Source organism: Pinus tabuliformis, chromosome 5_2 (assembly GCF_031772625.1).
Source record: "Pinus tabuliformis cultivar Carrire ecotype Pingquan chromosome 5_2, CPIR1, whole genome shotgun sequence".
In the NCBI taxonomy this organism is placed as follows: domain Eukaryota; kingdom Viridiplantae; phylum Streptophyta; class Pinopsida; order Pinales; family Pinaceae; genus Pinus; species Pinus tabuliformis.
The window spans coordinates 387,100,884-387,122,640 of NC_142306.1; positions in this window are offsets into that span (position 1 = coordinate 387,100,884).

A 21,757-nucleotide genomic window follows, 5' to 3' on the forward strand; every position below is an offset into this window, starting at 1 on the left:
ACTATTTTTGTAAATATTTCGTTTTTGTATTCAAGAAATTGCATAGCTAAAATGTCTTAAATGTGGCATACAACATCTATATGCATTCAATCTTTCCAATAGGATTACTACACCTTCATGCCTTCAGTTGATTTTGAATTTTATGGCTCAATTGTAACTCCATGGTTATTAGGTGCCCATGTTCTCGCTACCACTTGGGAGGGTAATTACTAATAATAATTTTTTTCAACATGGCTTATTATTTGTGTCTATTGTTGGTTTTGATCTCATTTTTGGTGACCAATGGATGAGATCCTCACTTCCAAGTAAACTAAAACATGAAGAACAAATGTAGATTTGGTGAATTATAAGTTGTGTAGATCCAGATCGAGCTCAGATCCAGATTAGGCCAATGTGATATAAGAAAATTTTGTAAATTCTTTTGAACATCTATATAAATTATCGTGCAAGGAGGATATTTATCCAAACTTTCTTGGAAAATTCCATAATCACCTATTAATCCCTATATGCCGACTAGGCTTGAAACTTCAATTGTAATTTATATGCATCATATAAATCTGTGATTGTTTCACTTGTCACTTGAATATTTTGAGAGTTTTCAATAACTATTTGCATTTTCTGGGATATTTCTTAGTAGGTACAGATTTCTTCAAAACCAAGGGTAATGTGTTATAGGTGCAAATTAGAGTCTGAGGCAACTTGGGCGACCAGGTCGGTTTTTGACTTATGGACCAAGTTATTTATGGTTGTGAAACCAAGGTAACTTTCCTTCAGGTTAACATATGTTGTGAAAACGATGTGGTTTTTTTAAATACAAATTTTTTTGTATTCCATAAATTTGTTTCTCTGTATTGTTGAAAGTATTAGTAATAATCATTTAAAGCCCCAGGTATTCTAATAAACACTTTGTGGCTCTACCCCTTCCCTTTATAAATGTGTAACAATAGAATTCTAGAAACATTCTTGAAGTATCAAACTTCTTGTATGAATAATTTTAATGTTTATACCCCAAACTCATAACTTTTTATTAGCATTATGGCAGACTTTAGTACTTTTCAGGACCTCTCCAAGAATATGTATATCGAGATATATATTTTGGTAATATTAATTAGAGCTTGAAGTTGTCATTGTATCCAACATTGAAACCAATTATTGCATGGCAGATTCCCATGCTTCTTTTGGTGCCCCCCAAAGGTTTCTTTTTTCTAACCAAAAAATTTGGAGACTTGGAATAGCAGTTTAATCTATGTAAGTGTGCTTCCAAAAGGAGCAAGGATCTTCGCATTAAACTTTGAAACATACTAGTGTTCAGATGATCAGCCAATAAAATTATTTGTTATTTAGGTATTTTGCATAAATTCAATTTCCTAAATAGATGCCAAATTTGGAGACAAATCCAATCTATTTGATATGATCATGGATTAGTTTTTTTTGGCAATGTTTTCGTATGCGTGCATTTCTGCAAGAGACAAAAATATGCAGCACTATGCACTAGTCTGTCCATAACATGTAAATTTTGTAGCACTTCTTTCACACAGCCATGTTTACAAAGTGTTGTAACATTATTGAAATATTTTGGGTTGGAGATGGACATATTTTTTAGCATCAATGATAACCAATCAAAATAAAACTACAAACCAAGTTGTTGAGTTGACAAGCACACAAGAAAAGGTGCCAAGTATTAAGCAATTTGATGTTATGATCAAAATGCATGTTGATGTTGGGTTGATGAGGTTTCTGGACTTTTCTCTGACATGAGAACTCAAATATGTAAGCCCAATATACTTGCAAATGCTGGCACGATTCATTATTTTTTTGCAATATGAAATTTCTATTGTTCTTAGAATATTTGGGAGGAAATGGCAAGGAATATTGTAGTGCCTCAATTTTTCAGTGTTTTAGTCAATGGTTTGTATAAGAATAGAGAAGTTATGAGGAATTTGGTTTATATGACACAATTGAAATGGTTAAGTGTGAACCTGATGAATCTACCTATAATAATACTCTTCCCTACCTTGTTGATTGTAGAAATCTTAAAGATGCTTGTAATCTCTTTCATTAAATGAAGGACAAGTTTGTGGGTACTTAGTGTTCTTTTTTTTACTTCCCTAGTCAACATTCTTTGCAAGGTTGTTGAAATCAATATACCTCTTTCACTTGTACAGGATTTCCTTATAATATAGGTATGCATTCCAAGACAATTATATAATTTGAAAGAACAAAACAAAACTTTGTATTCAAATGATCTGCTCATTCAAATTGATCTTCCATCGAAGCTAGATTATTCTAACCATCATAACTCTACAAATTCTAAATAATTTTTATATTATTTTGGTACCTCCCTCCATAACATTGTAACATATTTAGAAGTCTTCCAAACTTGCAACTTCAATATATCACCTTAATTGACCACCTTCATTTTAATTAAATGATTAATAAAATTACAAATATAGTGATTCTCCCGCTAATTACAGTTCCTCAAAATATGATTATTTGATTAATATCTATGAAGTCAAGTTGTTGGGTAGGTAAGAGAATATCCAACTCTGGGTTTTATAAGTAATGCTATTAGTCCTTTGAGAGTGAGCTTTTCATTAAATAAACTATCCATGGTTTCTAGTAATATGTTTTCCTTTTGGCTATTCAAATCTCTAACGTTGGCATTCTTCTAGTGAATCTTTTTATTTCTTAGAGTTTCATTTTCTTTCCACTAAACCATATCAATATCAAATTATTTTAAGAAACTTGTTGTAGTTGGTTTATCATTATTTTACCCTAACATAAACTAAGGTGGGTTTCCTTCACTGGGAAAGTTGATCCCACTTATATATTGCCTTCCAGGTGGGTTTGGCATTCATCTTGAACATTGTTTTGATTTTATAATTTGCATATACTTTCAACACAAGGGTTTATTTGTGTATTCATTTGGCCAGGACTTTCATGAATATCATGTGAACTAATTTCTTTACAAATATTGTGTTTGATTTCAAACTAAAGTTCCTTGATCTAAGGAGGCATCAAACTTTTGAAAGTTTTGATTTTTGTTGTTTCCTTTCTTTCTTTTTCTTCCATGACTGAATTAATTAACATGTAACAATAATGATATCATGTGTCTAGGTGTGTGGTAAAATGAAATTACTAATAAGTTATTATTTAAATTGTCTTGATTAAGATTCTTAATGTTGGGTTAAAACTTCAAACCTAGGTTCTACAAGTTCTAGAGAGAAGCACAAAAAGATAACAAAAATATGATATTGAAACATCAAAATTGAAAGCACGTTGCAAGCAACATAATAATATTGATTTCTACACTCAATTGACACAACAATTTTTTAAGGTTTGTGGGTATTACTACACTAACTTTTCTTACAGCTTATAGTTTCTCAGCCCTTAATGAAACTTAAGAAAGTATTTTCTCCAATTTTAGTAAGCCTAAAAGGTAGAATAGATAGTGTTGAGTGGCTTCTTTTCTCTTCTTCTTAGATAGACACATCTGCAACACTATTAAGGCATGTCTATCACAGTGTATACATGGTTAGCTATCATAATTTCAACATGAAGACTACCCAAGTAAGGATGATTTAATGCTTCCTCCACTAGATAAGGAGAAAAAATATGTTTGTTATGCACTATGTAGTTCAGTGTCTTAACTATTCTATTTATTTCCTTGGAATTTACGAGCATAAAAATATTAAGGTCAGTAGGTGAGATATATGTTGGGTTTTTAATTTTCTTTTTGGAAATATTTAAATGCAAAAAGAATGAAAACATATTAGTGGATCTTACTTATAGCCAATATCAATATCTTGTGATGTGGTTTCTCTTTAAATACTATCTACAGTTTTTTTAGAGGGGTTTCTGAAAACCACACCATAACTAGGGAAGCCTCTGATGAATATGGGTTGTTTATATCAATCGGATAGAGAGCCTACAGTCCCATTTTTTAATTTCTTAGGAAATTAATGGAGTGTTAATTATAGTCCAATAAGATTCATTTCCTTAAATGACTTCATCATGCAATGTTTGAATAGGAAATTTGTAAAAACATATTTTTTGAATTATCCAATTCACTAATGTAGTGCAAGATTAGATAATGTTCCCTATTGATACATTTACATTCTTTGTTTGTTTAATCCCAGCATGAATGTGATCAAAAAAATAGCTTATAATTTCATGGCTAAGAAATTAGAAGATATATTAACACATAATCGGTCTTGCATTGGTATTTAATAATGAAGATTAAGTAGCAATGTTCATCAAAGGCACAAGAAATAGCACTCATGGTCTCTCAATACAAGGTGTACAATTAATATGTGTATAGAAACTAAAAGGGAATAACTTCTTTCATATTTTAAATAAAAGGTTTATCCAAAAAGTACAAACATGACAAGTCTTTCAAGTAGTTAGAAAAGGGGAAAGTTTGAGCAGAAGCCTGGACTAAATAATGGTGTTAATTAATTATCTCTTATTTGGAACGGTTGGCTCCTTTAACATATAGTTTAATAGGTTCTGGAATATTGTTGTTAAAAAATAAAAATTATTTTTTATATTGTGATTTTCCCTTGTGCAAGGTAAAAACTTATCAACTCGAGAATAACAGAACACTACCCAGTCTTCTAAGATGGATTGACTACAAGAGCCTCCATGTATATCAGCTCCCTCATTTGTTCATTTGTCAATGCATGTTTCTCAAAGTCAAAGTTGAATGGAACAACATAGGTAGGTTCATCGGTTTCATCATGTTGACTACCCAAGTAAGGATGATTTGTAATGCTTCTCCACTGGACAAAGAGAAAAAACATGTTAAATTAAAAGTATTTAGCAATTAAAATAAAGTTTAATAGTGTCACTTCCATTTGAATATTTTATTGTGTTGACATTAATAGCTCACTTGACAATAATCATCTTATCGGACCTTTGCCAAATGTCTCCAATTTAATCATGTTGGACAGAATGTAAGTACTTTCTTCTGAACACAAGCCTCCACTTTATAGGTCACTTAATCTTAAACCAGTTATGTGTTTTGGTGGAAAAAATATAAATATTACAAACAAAGTTGTGGTTATTTTTTTTCTTGGATGTGTATGCATCTAAAAAACAAAAACTTGAATGGTATAGTTCTAGAGTGGCTATCATAAATATGTTGGGTTTTGTTATATTCTTTCCACGTAGTTAATAGGGGGTTTGAAGGGCACCCGTAACCCCACTTTATGGGGTATGGGGCAGCGCCCCGGAAAATTTTGGTTTTGGACCATATGTTAGGTTGGGCGGACCCAGCTATGGTTTTGTGCATGATTTTCGCACATGTTTTTTGGACGCGATGGTTTTCGGTCCATGGTATTGGATGCGATGGATTTCAGTCCATGGTATTGGATGCTTTAGCATGTATAAATATGTATTGTAACATTGAAAGGAACATAATGAAAAATCAAGCTGGTAGTCCCGGTTTTGGGATCCAGGGAAAAATCTTTGTGCATATGTGTTTTATGGGTTATGCTCTCACATTGTTTATTTTCTTTGTTTAAGAATTCGTATGCAGGTAATTTCTGTACAGGGTTAAAACCTACATTTGGTATCAAAGTTGTTTTGGCTTCAAGGGGACGCCTTTGTTGCTGAGGGGTTTCGCTCGGGCCTGTGGTAGACCCTGTTCAGTGGGAGATTTGCGAGATCGATTCTGGTGGTGAAAGAAGATGGCAAGCAGTGGAAAGATAGAGATTGAGAAGTTCAATGGTCATAATTTTGAGTTGTGGAAACTCAAGATGGAGGATCTGTTGGTGGATAAAGATTAGTGGATCGCGGTAGATCCGGGTACTAAACCATCAGGAGTGACCGATGAAGAATGGAAGAAGTTGGATCGGAAGGCAAAGAGCACAATACGATTGTGTGTCTCAGATTCAGTATTGCTGAATGTATCAGGGGAAGCTACGGCAAAGGCTTTGTGGTTCAAGTTAGGGACTTTGTACCAATCTAAGTCTCTGGTGAATAAACTATTCCTGCGGAAAAAGCTGTATAACCTGAGGATGAAAGATGGAGACTCGGTGACAGAGCATCTGAATGCGTTTAATACTGTGGTAAGTCAGTTATTATCTGTTGATATTAAAATTTCAGATGAAGATAAGTGCATCAGTTTGTTGTGTTCTCTACCAGATTCGTGGGATAGTCTGGTTATTACAATAGGTAGCAATGCAACTACTTTGCAATTCGATGAAATAGTCTCAGCCTTGCTGACGGAGGAGATGAGACGGAAAAATATGGACAACCAGAATGGTGATGCCTTGCCTGTATGAGGACGGTCCCAGAACAGAAACAAAAATAAGTCATCGAGTGGGAGATCTAAATCTAGAGGGAGATCTAAATCTCCAGGAAAACCTACAAAGGTGGTGTGCTGGAAATGTGGAAAGGAAGGGCACTTCAGAAGGGATTATAAATCTAAAGCTCCTGATAAAGGAAATGGATCTGATGATGCTCCTTCTGCAGAGGCGAAAACCACCTCAGATGAAGGTGGGGATGTGTACTTGGCTTCTTCAAGTACACATGTAGATCATGAGGCATGGTTGATTGACTCAGGTGCATCCTTTCACTTCACTCCCCATAGAGAGTGGTTCTGCGAGTATGAGAAATACAATGGTGGTGATTTCTTCTTAGGAGATGATAGGAAGGCTAGAATCATTGGTTGGGGAAAAGTAAAGTTGAAGTTGCAAGGTGGAAGGGTTAGAACACTTCCGGGTGTTCTACATATTCCTGCATTGGCCAGAAATCTGATTTCTGTAAGAAAGTTGGATGATGCAGGTGTAAAGACGGTGTTCGAGAAAGATACCTGCAAGATGGTTCGAGGAGCACTGATATTGATGCGGGGAGTTTGGATTGGAACTTGTACAAGCTTGCAAGGTAGCACTGTTGTTGATGGGTGCAATAGTTCTGTGGTTCCTGAAAATGGAGTAGAAAATCTAGTGGTCTCTGGAGAGAAGACCATGTTGTGGCATCAAAGGCTTGGACATATTGGAGAGAAGGGCCTTCGAATACTTCATGGTAAAGGTATGGTAGAAGGTATGAATGATAGCTCTCTAGATTTTGATTTCTGTGAAAATTGTGTGTATGGGAAGCAAAATCGGGTGAGTTTCCCCTCTGGTGGTAAGAGGATGAAACAGATATTAGAGCTTGTGCACAGTGATGTGTTTGGACCTGTGAAGATTCCATCACTGGGTAAGTTTGTGTACTATGTATCATTTATAGATGACTTCTCAAGGAATACATGGATATATTTCCTTAAGAAGAAATCTGAAGTCTTTGACAGGTTTAAAGAATTTAAGGCTCTGGTGGAAAATCAGATAGAGAAGAAGATAAAGGTGTTGAGGACAGATAATGGTGGAGAATTTTGCAGCAAGGAATTTGAAGAATTCTGTAAGAAGTGTGGTATAGCACGGCAAAATACTACTCCATATACACCTCAGCAAAATGGAGTCGCAAAAAGAATGAACAAGACGTTGATGGAAAGGGCAAGAAGCATGCTCAATGGTGCTGGGTTAGGACAGGAATTCTGGGCAGAGGCGGTGGATATTGCATGTTACCTAGTCAACAGGTCACCTTCATCAGCGTTGGAGGATAAGACTCCACAAGAAGTATGGACTGGTAAGAAACCCTCTCTTTCACATCTGAGGGTATTTGGATGTGATGCATATGTACATGTTCCAAAGGAGAAATGAACCAAGTTGGATAGTAAATCTGAAAAGTGCATCTTTATTGGGTATAAGGATGGTTTAAAGGGTTATAAGCTTTGGAACCCAGTCACACGGAAGGTTGTGTACAGCCGAGATGTGGTGTTTAGAGAGGTAAAATATGTTATTCAACATGAAGTCCAACGAAAGGAACCTGAGAAGATAGAGTTTGAGCCAAAGGAGGAAGAATCAGACTCTACAGCAGAGGAGGAATCAGAAGATGAAGAGCCACAAACTCCGGCTGTGAGAAGATCAGTTCGAGAAAGAAGGCAACCAGAAAGGTATAGTCCATCTACTTTTTCTTTGTCTATTACTGATGATGATCCCAGAACTGTGAAGGAAGCAGTGGATTCAGAGGATGGAAAAGTCTGGAAAGAGGCCATGGTTGATGAAATGGCATCTTTGCACAAAAATGAGGCTTGGGATCTGGTGGAGTTGTCGGCTGGAAGGAAACCCATTGGCAGCAAATGGGTGTTCAAGAAGAAGACAAATGCGGAAGGAAAGGTGGAGAAATACAAAGCTCAGTTGGTAGCAAAAGGTTATTCCCAGGTGCCGGGAATTGATTTTGGTGATATTTTTTCTCTTGTTGCCAAGGTAACTTCTATTAGATTACTTTTATCTGTTGCTGTTGCTTTTGATTTTGAGGTAGAACAGATGGATGTGAAGATAGCATTTCTTCACGGGGATTTGGAAGAGGAAATCTACATGAAGCAACCTGAAGGCTTTGCGGTGAAGGGTAAGAAAGAACTGGTATGCAAGTTAAAGAAGTCTCTGTATGGGTTAAAACAGTCACCAAGGATGTGGTATCAGAAATTTGATACATTTATACGGGGACTTGGCTTCACCAGAAGCAAAGCAGATCATTGTGTGTATTTTAAATTAATTGGTGACTGTGTTATTTATCTGGTCTTGTATGTGGATGATATGTTGCTGGTTGGAAATGACAAAGAAATTATCCAGGATTTGAAGACCCAATTGTCCTCCAAATTTGACATGAAAGATCTTGGTGCTGCAAACTATATTTTGGGTATGGAAATTAAAAGAGATCGGTCAAAGAGGAAGCTCTGGTTAAACGAGAGGAAGTATGTCGAGACAATACTGCAGAGGTTTAATATACAGGATAGTAAACCGGTGAAGGTTCCTATTCCTGTAGGTGTGAGGTTATCTATTGAACAGTGTCCCAAGACACAAGAAGAGGAAGAGAACATGTCTCGTGTTCCATATGCAAGTGCAGTTGGTAGCTTGATGTATGCAATGGTCTATACTAGACCAGACATTGCACATGCAGTGGGAGTATTGAGCAGGTTTATGTCAAAACCTGGGAAGGAGCACTGGACAACAGTGAAGCGGGTTTTCAGGTATTTGCGTGGCACTAGTGATTATGGTTTGTGCTACCAAGGAAGACCAGGATTGGACAAAGTGTTGGATATTCATGGCTTTGTTCATGCAGACTGGGCTGGAGATCTGGATCAGAGAAGATCTACAAGTGGGTATGTGTTTAACCTATTTGGAGGTGCAGTCAGTTGGATGAGTAAGAAACAATCTGTAGTGGCACTATCAACTACAAAGGCAGAATACATGGCAGCCACTCATGCATGCAAGGAAGCAGTTTGGTTGCAGATATTGTGTTCAAGTATGGGGTTAGTACAGGGAGCTATAAGAATAGACTCTGACAGCCAAAGTGCAATTTTCTTGGCAAAGAACCCTGCTTATCATTCAAAGACAAAGCACATTGATGTTCAGTATCACTTTGTGAGGGATATGATAGAAGACAGAAATGTGTTGTTGGTAAAGGTGGACACTTTCAAGAATACTACAGATGCATTGACAAAATCTATGAGCTCTGAGAAGTTCTCTTGGTGTAGAGAAGCAATGGGAATCTCAGGGCTAAAAAAAAATGATTAAGCTCTCCTGTGGCCCCCTGTGGAAAGAAAACAACAAGTGGGAGATTGTTGGGTTGTTTTATATTCTTTCCACGTAGTTAATAGGGGGTTTGAAGGGCACCCGTAACCCCACTTTATGGGGTCCGGGGCAGCGCCCCGGAAAATTCTGGTTTTGGACCATATGTTAGGTTGGGTGGACCCACCTATGGTTTTGTGCATGATTTTCGCACATGTTTTTTGGACGCAATGGTTTTCAGTCCATGGTATTGGATGCGATGGATTTCGGTCCATGGTATTGGATGCTTCAGCATCTATAAATATGTATTGTAACATTGAAAGGAACATAATGAAAAATCAAGTTGGTAGTCCCGGTTTTGGGATCCAGGGAAAAATCTCTGTGCATATGTGTTTTATGGGTTATGCTCTCGCATTGTTTATTTTCTTTGTTTAAGAATTCGTATGCAGGTAATTTCTGTACAGGGTTAAAACCTAAAAAATAAAAAACCTTAAAGAGTTGTAGGTCTCTCTTCGCACTTCTTATGACAACTCCTGTTCAAAATAAAATGGAATTCCACTACCAATATTTTATAACAATGTTTTTTACCATCATGGTGTTGGTTTATAGAGAACAACAATTTCACTGGTGTAATTCCTGTACAACTTCTCCACAAGCCTTCATTGAAACTCATGTAATCTGATATTTCATTTTTCTATTCATTAGGAATATTGATTGGTATTTTATTTCCTACTAGTGCGGTGAATTCTATAGACAATGCTAATATATAAACAGTTGGAAGGCCATATAATCTTAAACTCATTAAAAATCGTTTAATTTCAATGCATTGCAGATACTCTAATAATCACTACCTCTATATGCATAAAGGGGAATGTACGGCTATGTCAAATTCATAGAAAGACAAAGTGAAGGTTGTCCTAGGAATAACGATACCCAAAGCTTTGGTCATCGCTTTAAAACTAATGGTGTATATCATTTTCTATTGGAAGAAATCCAAGACTGAACATCATATAAATGAAGGTGTTGTCGTTGCTACAACGCCCTCCAAATTTTTCCCTACACCAACTTTAGGAGCCTACCTTGGTCTTGCATATTGTCTTCATAAACATTGACTTCCATTCCATCGGTTTTCTTTAAGTGTTTTTCTCCCTTTTGCAAGAAAGGAAAAATGTCATATTTTCACATGTTAGTTGTCACGTAATGTGTATAATGTTTTTTTAGTGGTTTTAAGGGGTTATCCTTGTTCGAATGAGTTGAATTAACCATGTAAACATCCTCTATACTCATTCCCAAAGTTTTAAGCATTGTCGCACAAGTGTCGTAACGATCGTCGCAAAGTGTATCTTTGGTGTCGCACTTGTTGTATTCCATCACAAAGTTGTCGCACTAAGATAAATGTGTGGTCCATGTGTCATGGATTATCTATGTTTTTGTGTCATCAAGTGTTCTAAGTGTGTTGTTATAGGAAAGTCATGTCACAGATCATATTAGTTCACTGATCCCATACTTAACCAATTTTCAAAAATTTCCCAGCAACTTAGCCTCATCTGACCTTCCCCAATTGTGCATTGTGCACCTCCAACCATCAAGTTGCAGCCTTTCCCTTGACACTTCACAATGTACATTTCCCACCTCCTAGGACTATGCATTATACAGTTCCAGTGCTTAAGCACAGACTTTGGCCCCCAGAATTGCGTAATCCAACCCTCCATCCTGGCCTTAACTATGCATTACACAAACTATAAGCTCAAACTCAACCCTTGAGCTCCTAAAATTCACAATTGTAAATTTACCCTACCTCATTTTCGTTCTAGAACTGCACAATAGGCTGAACGAGTGCCCATCTCTTCAGCCTGTCACACTGACCTCCCAAACTACGTAGTTTCCTTCCTCAGTCCAACCTAAACTACGCATTGTGCAATCTCAAAGCTCAAGATTCACCTGTGAGCTCCTGTGTTGCACAATTGCGCAGTCAGTGAGCCTCTCTCCCAACCTACAACTCGGTTTCGGCTTAGTCAACGGATCAACATGTGCCATCTTAGACTAGGAGTTTATCGGACTGATGTCATCTTGTCATGAGTGAATTACAGATGTAGGTACCTTATCATACCATGATAGGATGATAATGAAGGAGATGAAGAACGGAAACATGATAAAGGACATATTTGTAGTTGATTATGCATGCTAATCAACCAAGAGAAACTAGAAGGTCACTAGTTTGTGATCACAACTCAAGAATTGATATCAGTGAATACTATGTACCTCTAAGCCATATGGAGGTGAACAATAGAGCGTACTCAAGAAGACATATAGAAAGAACAGCAAGAAGGGATTGATATTTCCATTTCATCATGAAGTCCATGTCAGCAATTCCATTTCATGAGTCATCATATGCCACAACATTATTGTGGATTATGTAATTACTTATTCAAAATTTATTGTAAAGTGGGGTTCCAAGGGAGGCATTTAGAATATGAAGATTCATGTAAAGTTGAAAAGTCATAGGAAGTCAAAGAGTCATGAGAGTAGTCAAAGAATCACAAGGAAGGTGAAGCATCGCCTTATTGATTATATATACACCCTTATTGTATGAGCAAAGGAATTTTCACCTTGGCTCCTCCTACAAGGCATTATAGAGACAAGCTAGTTCTTTTGGGGAGCAATGAGTGGCTCTAACACTCCACTATTAGAGCTAGTGGTGTTCATTGTATGCATTTGTCTTGGAACTTTTACTTAATATCAGAAGCCTCATGGACAACATGTTCTTCATGCATGGATTATGAATATTTGTAAGACTATTCTATGGATGTTTGTAATTCATGTTTTCTTTCATCTGTTGTAAAGTAGTTGAACTATTTCAGTTATTTTAGTACTTACCATATTGAGAATGTGTTGTAATGGTTACTATTGTTTTCACATCCTTTTGGACTATTTTAATGGATATTAGATATATCTTTCTTATTGATTGGTGTTAATGACCCTCACATCTTTGTGAACTATTTCGTTGGATGTTAGATTGTTTTTTCTTTGTTACATGTGTCTCTACTAGGGTGGTATTGTTACCTCTCTCTTAGTGGCTCACTTTCTTTTCTCCTTCTGTAGTTGAAGAACCTTGACACACTTATGACCAAACACTCACCAAGCACACTCACTTGATATTCGAAGGCACATTTGCATTCCTTTCTCTTGTTGACAGTTAGATCCAAGCAAAATATTTAAGAAATCATCAATGGGGCGTCAGATTTAGGATAGGCATCATATCCTAAGCGATGTGAGGTATATTTAGGGCCACATATCGGGGATACCCCTTGAATGTTGGTTGGTCCAACACCGTCAACATTTTTGGTGCTTGAAGGAGGGCAGCTAGATGTTTATGGTTCATAACCTCACCCACACAAAGCCTACTTCCTTTGGTCAAAGTAGTAATATTCATTGCACCTCCCCTGCACATATTCCTGAAGTTGGTAATACTTCTCAGCCCGAGACTGTACAAACTTATGAGATCTATTATGACCAGATCTGGGCCATTCGCCCTATCACCTATAATTTTGCAAGCTTTTTATTGGATTGGTACCTGGAGTACATAATATTCCATATTTTCCAAATAAGAACCCAACCACCCCCACTAGGATAGTGGTTTCACCAATTTAATATTTGGTTCTCACCACCCTTGATGAGTTAGCAGACTCTCAAGAGAAGCCTCCATCTTTCAATGATTGTGACGATGATAACGTGGTACTCTCATGAAGATACCTTTTGTGGGTTAGGTGGTAAAGAAGAAGAAGAAGACCCATCACATTTTGGAAAAGAGGAGGATTACAGTGACGAAGACATGGTGGATCAAGATCTAGACTAGATGACTCACGAACCACTTGCATTGTCAGGTGTGTTACACAAGATGTCGAGGAACTTAAAGAAGTTGTTAACAAAGTATGACCCTCACAAAGTAGTGAAGGTCAACTTGGACCACTAGGACAACTTTTACATGCATCTACAAATGCTTGAGGCACGTTACAATGATGTTACATATATAATTTGTTTGTGTACCATAGATGGCAAAGCAGTTGTATGGTATAACAACCTTCCTTCGAACTCAATCTAGAATTGGAGGGGTTTTAAAATATTGTTTCTTGAGAAATGTGTTGATGATAAAACCATCGCCATGATGTTAAAAGAGTTGGGAAGTCTTAACATGGAGTAGAAAGAGAAAGTGAAATATTTCAATCAGATATTTAACCGTATCTTGAATAGATTTTCAGCAAAGACAAAACCTCATGACTCCATCACCACTGATTATTACACATCTTCCTTACCAACGAGTGATGTGAAGTTCATGAAAAGAACTATAAAACCAACATTAGATGAAAATTACGAAGAATCGATTGTGGTCTAAAAGGACTTGCACACGATTAGAGTGATCACAGATGATGAACCAACAAAGGAATCCAAAGACACAGTTAAAAGGTCTCAGGACTCCACAAGTAAGGCCAAGAAGAAAGAAGCAATTGATATTAAGAGATTGACCTGCACCATCAATTCTTTGTCCAATGAATTGGTAGAGTTAAAGAAAAGGTCATGCAAGACCACCATGAGTAGCAAGCCTCCTAAATTTAGCTTTATGAGAAGGGTTACCAACTTTGGCAGTAGTAGAAACCAGTCGGCCAAGTTTGCACAACTCTCGAACGTTGTGTTGAATTTTGAGAGTATATGCATGGATCAATATTGTTTATTCCATCAAGAGTGTCATTAAGAAAAAACATGCCTGGAATGGAACCATATCATGAACGCTCTTGTTTCTCATTTTATTGATACAATACTTTCAGATGACCAAATTGGATCAGCGGAAGAGAAGGAAGAGAATCTTGCTGTTGAAGAAACTATGAATGTTGGACACACAGTGAATATGCTCAGTTGTGTTTTCACAACTAAGAAAAAGAGTGTCAAAGAACGACCACTAAGTGAGGACCTATGATGAGATTAAAACTTATGACATGCGAATAATCCAACATATTATTCCAATCAAAGAATGGGCTAAGCCTTTCAACAAAAGTTGTGAAAGGTACAACTAATGCTTGAGCCTCTAATTAAAAAGGAGTTAATGAAGTTGTTGGATGATTGAATCATATATAAAGTGTGACATTCTACCTAGGTATCAAATATGGTCCCAGTAAGAAAGAAGCCTAATCAAATTTTCTTGTGTGTATATTTCCACTGCTTGAATTGTGCCTCAGACAAGGATAAATACCCTATGTCGTCTATGGAGTAGATATTGGAGATAGTATTCGGGTTAGATATGTTTTCTTTGTTAGAAAAATATTTAGGTTACAACCAAGTTTTGGTCTCAGATCTTGACAGACTCGAAACAACATTCCACATGAAGTGGCGCACATTCGCATTTACTAGAATGTCATTGGGTTGGTCAATGTTGGTGTGACATTTCAACATGCCATGGACATCACATTTCATGGAATCATTGGGCAAAGCGTAGTGGTCTATCTAGACAATATTATACTTTTTTCCAAAAGGATATCTGACCACCTATGCCATCTGAAGAAAATTTTCAAGCGATGTCACAAATACGGGATATCCCTTAATCCCAAAAATAGTATTTTAGCAATGTTCAAGGGAAATATCTTGTCCATATTATTACAAAGAGTGGGATTAAGGTAGACCTTGAGAGGGTCATAACCATCACAGAGATTCCCTTCCCAGTCAATAAGAAAGGGTTGATGGTGCTAGAAAACTGTCAACCAAGGGTATCTCCCTGATATGAAGTCCCAATTATCCCTCACACCATTTCGTGTAAGAGTCCCATCTGGTATAATGGCTCAGTTTCCAAGTACATAAAGATTTCCTTGGCTCTAGCTATCAACACAAGAGAGTGATGCAATGATGTCTTTGTAAAGAAAGGTGAGTGTGCTTGGTGAGTGTGTAGCACAACTGTGTCTAGGTTCTCTTACTGCAAAAAGGGGGGAGAAAAGTGAGCCTCTAAGTGAGAGGTAATAGTACCACCCAGGAAGAGACACACATGAACCAGAAATATTTTTTTCCAACATCTAGTGGAGTAGTTCACAGCATATGCGATAGTTGTTACAACCAATAAACAAGGGAATATTCATCTAACATCCATCAGAATACTCCACAGTGGATGTGATGGTCATTGTAACCGATAAGCAAAGAAAGGTATGTCTAATATCCCGTAGAATAGTCCACAAGGATGAGACGGCATTAACAACCATTGCAACACATTCCCAACAAAATAAGCAGTAAAATAACCGAAATAGTTCAAGTATATTAGTACATGTGAAAGAAAACATGAAATAAAAACGTTCACAGAATAGTCTTACAAACATTCATGAAGAACGTGCTAGCCTTAAAAGGCTTATGTAATTAAGAAAAATTTCCAAGACACATATTTACATTGTACATCACTAGCCCCTTTGGAGCCACTCCTTTATCCTCAAAGAACTAGTTCATCTCTCTAATGCCTTACGAGAGGATCCAAGGTGAAACTCCCTTTTCTCATACAATGAGGGGGTATATATAACCAAGGGTGACGATTCCCCTTGGGAGTCTTTGACTAGCCTCATGACTATCCAACTTCCTATGAATTTTCAACTTACATGACCCTTAATATTCTTGTGCATCCATTGGAATTTCACTTTACAATATATTTGATTTACAATATACATGGCCCACGATAGTGATGTGGCATATGATAACTCATGACATGACTTGACACAACACTACTGACATGGACTGACTTGATGGTGTGGCAATGTCATGTCACTATTTTTGGTGAGTGATAGATGTGTTATTGGGTATGCTTTCTCTTCTCCTCTGCATAGCTCAATGGTGCAGGGCCTTCAATGATTTTCGGTCTTGGGAGGTGGTTGCAAACTTGTGTCCCTTTGCTTTCTCTTGACAAGTTAACTCATTCATTCAACTACAAGTGATTCTCTAGGCATGCTTCCCTCCTTCTTCTCCTTCTTCATAATCTCTCCATGACTTGATAGTGTACCTATTCCCGCACTTCACTCATGATGGGATTACATCAATCTAAAAAATCCCTAGTATAACATGATGCATTACTATCCATGAACGAGTCCAAGTTAAGTGACAAGCTGGGAGAGAGGGCCCAGTAACTATGCATTTCACAGTTCCATGTGACAGGGAGACGGCTTGATCACTAACACTATGCAGAACATAGCTCAAGATTTACTAAGGAACTTTTGAGCACAATCCCCACTAGGGAGAAAAATTACGTAGCAGCCACTGGGAGTTAGGATTGTGCAGTTCAGGTAGACAGTGGCTAATGCAGGATGAGATCCTGGGAGACATATACGTGCAATTTCTGAAGGCATGGAGGACTATTCAGCAAAGTATCCTAGAGGACAAATCTATGTATTTCTTGAGGAGAGTGAACTCTGGCTGAGAGAGGGTCACTAGAGGACACATCTGTGCAATTCTGGAGGCCAAGGGAGGTTGGACTCTCTATGCATTATGGGTTTCTAGCAAGCAAGGAAAAATATTGAGGACTGAGAGTTCAAAGTGCGCAGTTCAAGGCAGACTGGGAGGCACAACTATACAATTATAGGGTTCAAGGAAGGTTGCTAAACTTAGGAATTGCACAGAGCAACAACCCTGGAGGATAGTGATTCTGCACTGTGCAATTCAAAGCAGCAAGGTCACATTGATGGGGGCTGAGACTGTGAAGTTGAGTTTCTCAGGAGGAATATTCTCCAAAAATGGCTAAGTGCGGGAGGGAGATTGACTCGTGATGAACTTGAAAAGTGATCACACACTTAGCATACTTTGGAAACACAAAAACATAGGCCACTGGGACAACAAACAAAGCATTGCATTCTATGTGAATGTCTTAGGTCAATAAGAGAAAAGTGTGACACTTGAGATAGACTTTAGGGCGACCGTGACGACACTTGTGCGACAATCCTCAAGACTCTGTGTATGAGTGCGACAGGTGTTTACATGGTTAGGGAAACTCATATACATAGAGTTTGAGCTTAAAAACCATCAGAGAAGTCTTGCAAGCATGTCATAATAGTAAAACATTGCAAGACATAGAGGTTGATCCAACAAGTGAAAGGGAGAAAAACACTTAGAAAAAACACATGGAATGAATTTCAGTGTTTATGACCATACATGTCAATGAAGACATAATGATATGACAATGAAAAGTTTTCATTCATCCTATGCTAAGAGGTGTATTTCAAATTTATGAAAGATGTGATTTTTTTTTCATACCTACCCTCCAAAGGGTTGTGAATCAGATGTAGTCGTCATGCAGTCCCAATCTTCTATCATACCCTGCGTTCCTTGGTCTTCTTATCTGATAGTTATATTGTCTCCTAAGATCCTCATTTAGCATGTCTTCCTTCTTCATCTCCTTCTTAATAATCCTCTCATATCTTGGTAGAATTCATGTATCTGTAATCCACTCATGACAAGATGACATCAGTCTAATAAACCCCTAGTCTAAGATGTTGCATGATAATCCATTGACTGAGCCAGAACTGGTATAAGTTCAGGGGGGAGAAGGTTGAGTGACTGGGCTAGACTTAGGGATAAGACTGCATAGTTCCCACTAAGGGAAATATGTGCAGTGCCTACTAAGGGACAGAATTCTGCATTTCAAGCAGGCAGTGGCTGCTACGAGATGAGACCCTCGAGAAAAAACCCTGTGTAGTTTTTAGAGGTAAGGGGGATTGGCCAGTAGAGAGGCCTAGAAGAAAATTTTGTGTAGTTATTGAGGGCAGTGAGCTCTAGCTGAGGGAGGGTCACTGGAAGTATCCCCTGTGTAGTTTTAGATTCCAAGGGATGTTGGGATTTCTGTGCATTGCATGGTTTCAAGACGCAAGGAAAAAGCTTGAGTGTTGCAGATGAGAAGTGTGTAGTTTGAGAAGGTTGGATGAGGCTTGGTTTCGAGGAATTCTCCAGAATTTGCCTAAGTGTGGGATCAATGGAACTGATGTGAATAGTGATAAAACTTGACTGTGACCGCACACTTGGACACTTAGTGATACAACATAGATTATCCATAACATATCAAAAACATACTTCGCTCAATGCAACAACCTTTGTGGAAGCTTACAACAATTATGGCTCCAACAATAGACTTTGTGAGGATAATGATGAAACTTGTGTAATAGTGTGTGAAACTTTGGAAATGAGTGTGAAACTTGTATATATGATGAGAACAACTTGTTTCCATAAATATTTCCCCTTGAAGCAAACCAAAACTTCCCTTTTCATGAAAAGCGATAACTCCCATGCTCGAAGATGACACTTGCTATATAAAGATAAAAGCGTGAATGAATCTTAAGATTGGAGAAGGGAGTTTGAAATCATCATCTTACCAATAAGTGACTAAGGAACAATTGATCATAGGACCCACAATAGGCTAAAAAAATTGAGTGTGGGCCAAAATTTTGGAGGGTGTTGCAGCCGCTACAACAGAAAGTTATGCAGTCCTTTTTGGGAAAGATCAACTTCCTTTGCAAGTTTATCTCCAATTATGCTTAGATTGTTAAACCCATGTAGGAGATGGTGAAGAAGGATGCAATAGACAAATAGGATAAAATGGAAAAGGATGTATTTTCTCGTATTAAGCAAGCTATTACAGAATCACTCGCTTTGTATAACCCAAATTTCAGCAAAGATTTTCTTCTCTACACCTTCTCTTTTGATACTTCTCTTACTGCAATTCCTACTCAAAAGGATGATCATAATAATGAGCGGCCAATATATTTTATTAGCACTAGCCTTCAAGGACCCAAACTCAAGTACCCCACCAATTGTAAGTAGGCATATGCATTTTATAAGGCGGTGAAGCATTTGCAACCCTATCTCTTAAAGAACCATTGTATTTTCTTTGTGTCGCACCTGGCAGTGAGATCAATGTTTGTTCAGCAAGAGCTAGGATAGAGAAGAGAAAACTTGATGACTAGTCTACAAGAGTATGACTTAGAATTCAATTGAGTTCATACAATTAAAGGCCACGGTCTATGTCATCTAGAAATAGAAGAAGTATATGCGAAAGAAGAAGATTCATCTGGTTGGGAGAATGAAATCGAAATGTACAATGTTGAGCGAGCTTCCCCCACTAGCATTGTGAAATCTTAGTATATAGATATGCCTCAATATCTTGATCATGGCACCTTTTCCTCTCACTTATCCACATTGTAGAAGAGGTAACTAGTAATCAAAGCATGTCTTATCAATTGGTGCATGGGGTGCTTTTCAGGAAGAATCATAACAATTTTTTTCTCAAATGCTTGGAAGCACATGACTTAGAGAAAGTGTTGTGTGATATCCATGATAGACCAAGTGGGGGTCATTTTGTAGGTAACACAAGTATGCACAAGTTTATGTGGATCGGTTTCTATTGGCCCACATTATTCAAATATGCTCATGCCTATTCCCTCAAGTGTCTAGTTTTCCAAAGGTGTGCCAGAAGAGGAAAGAGGTTAGTCACCTCATTGCAGCCTATTGCAGTTGAATAACCATTTCAAAAATTCTGCCTAGATGTTATTGACGAGATTTTTCTGCACTCATCGAAGCAACACTGCTATAGCCTCACTGCTACAGACCAATTTACGCAGTGGACAGAAGTAGTTCCACTCAAACAAGTGAATGATCAGGAAGTCATCATCTTTCTTAAGTAGAATATCATCTCCAGGTTTGGCATCTAGGATTCACTTATTTTTTACAATGAAACATATTTATCATCATTAAAATTATATGATTTTTCATTGGAAAATGGAATCGTATTGAAATATTCATCTAATTACTATCCACAGGGAAATGGTGTTACTTAGTATACAAACAAAAACCTCATCAACATTAGAAAGAATACCATTTTATATGAACAAAGGAACTGACACTCCTCTTTGGTGAATGCTTTATGTGCTAACCGAGTCATGCCAAAACCTTCTCTGAACAATTCCCCTTACTTCTTGGTGTATAGAAAATAAGCCATACAACCCTTGAACATCTACTTGCCTACCCTCCAAATTTCAAAATAATCCCAGGGCAAGCCATGCTTATTGATTCAATGTAGGATAGACACTCTTCACAAGCTGTAGGAAGAAAGGAAAAAAGAAAAAGAAAAAATCTCACTTCACTAGAGTCATATCAAGAGGTGGTTCGACAAGAATTCTACCAGGAAGAATGAATTCAGTGTGGGTGACTTAGCCTTGAAGTGGTAAAAATCCCACAAGGACAAAGGAAAACACACTAAGTTCCAATCCTTGTGGATCAAACCATTCACCATACATGAAAATATTGGCCAACACACATATCATCTACAATCACTAGACAGTAGCATTGACTCTCTTGCTGATAATGGCCAAGACTTAAAACATTATTTTCAATGATGATTTGGGGTAGTGCCCTTCCCCATGTACATAGTTTATTTTCTTTATTGTTTGTTTGTTGGTCTTGTTTTTTGTTTTGTTGTGGAAATAAGCATTGCGTGAATGTATTTTATGGCTTCTTCGCATGTGGATGAATTGAAAATAATCTTGTGACACCACAACTTTTGGCTAACCTTCATTCCTCCTTCTTTATTTTGGGTCAAATATTTTGTTTGATGAAGTTACGACAGGAAAATACGATCTATCCGTAAGGAGAGTTTTGCTCAAACCATGATCCTTGTATCTATTATGGAAACCTTATGCCACACTTGCTTATTATGCTTTGGTGTTTTCACACTTATCCAATCAGTATATGAGAAAAAGGGGAAAAATATAAATGAACAAACCTAAATCAGAGATCTATATATGCTTCTCTGAAGTAATAACCTCTCTTTCTCTCAATAATTCAAAATCCCTCTTTCGCCCACAAACTAAATAAGTTCCAATGCCCATTCCACTTAAATATATAAATAAAGGCAAAAGAAGAGAAAGGATTCCTGCATAAAGAGGTGAAGCAAGAAACTTCATTGGGTACTATCTAGGCTTACTAGTAGGGGAGAAATGTTTGTCTTCCTGTAGTGACTTCGTCGGGGTACAATCCAAGCATGTTGGCATCGAAGTAACACCAAATATGAAAAACTATACTCTGAAAATCTAAAGCTCGTGAAATTCACTACCCTTTCTAATTCAAAATATTGTGATATTGAT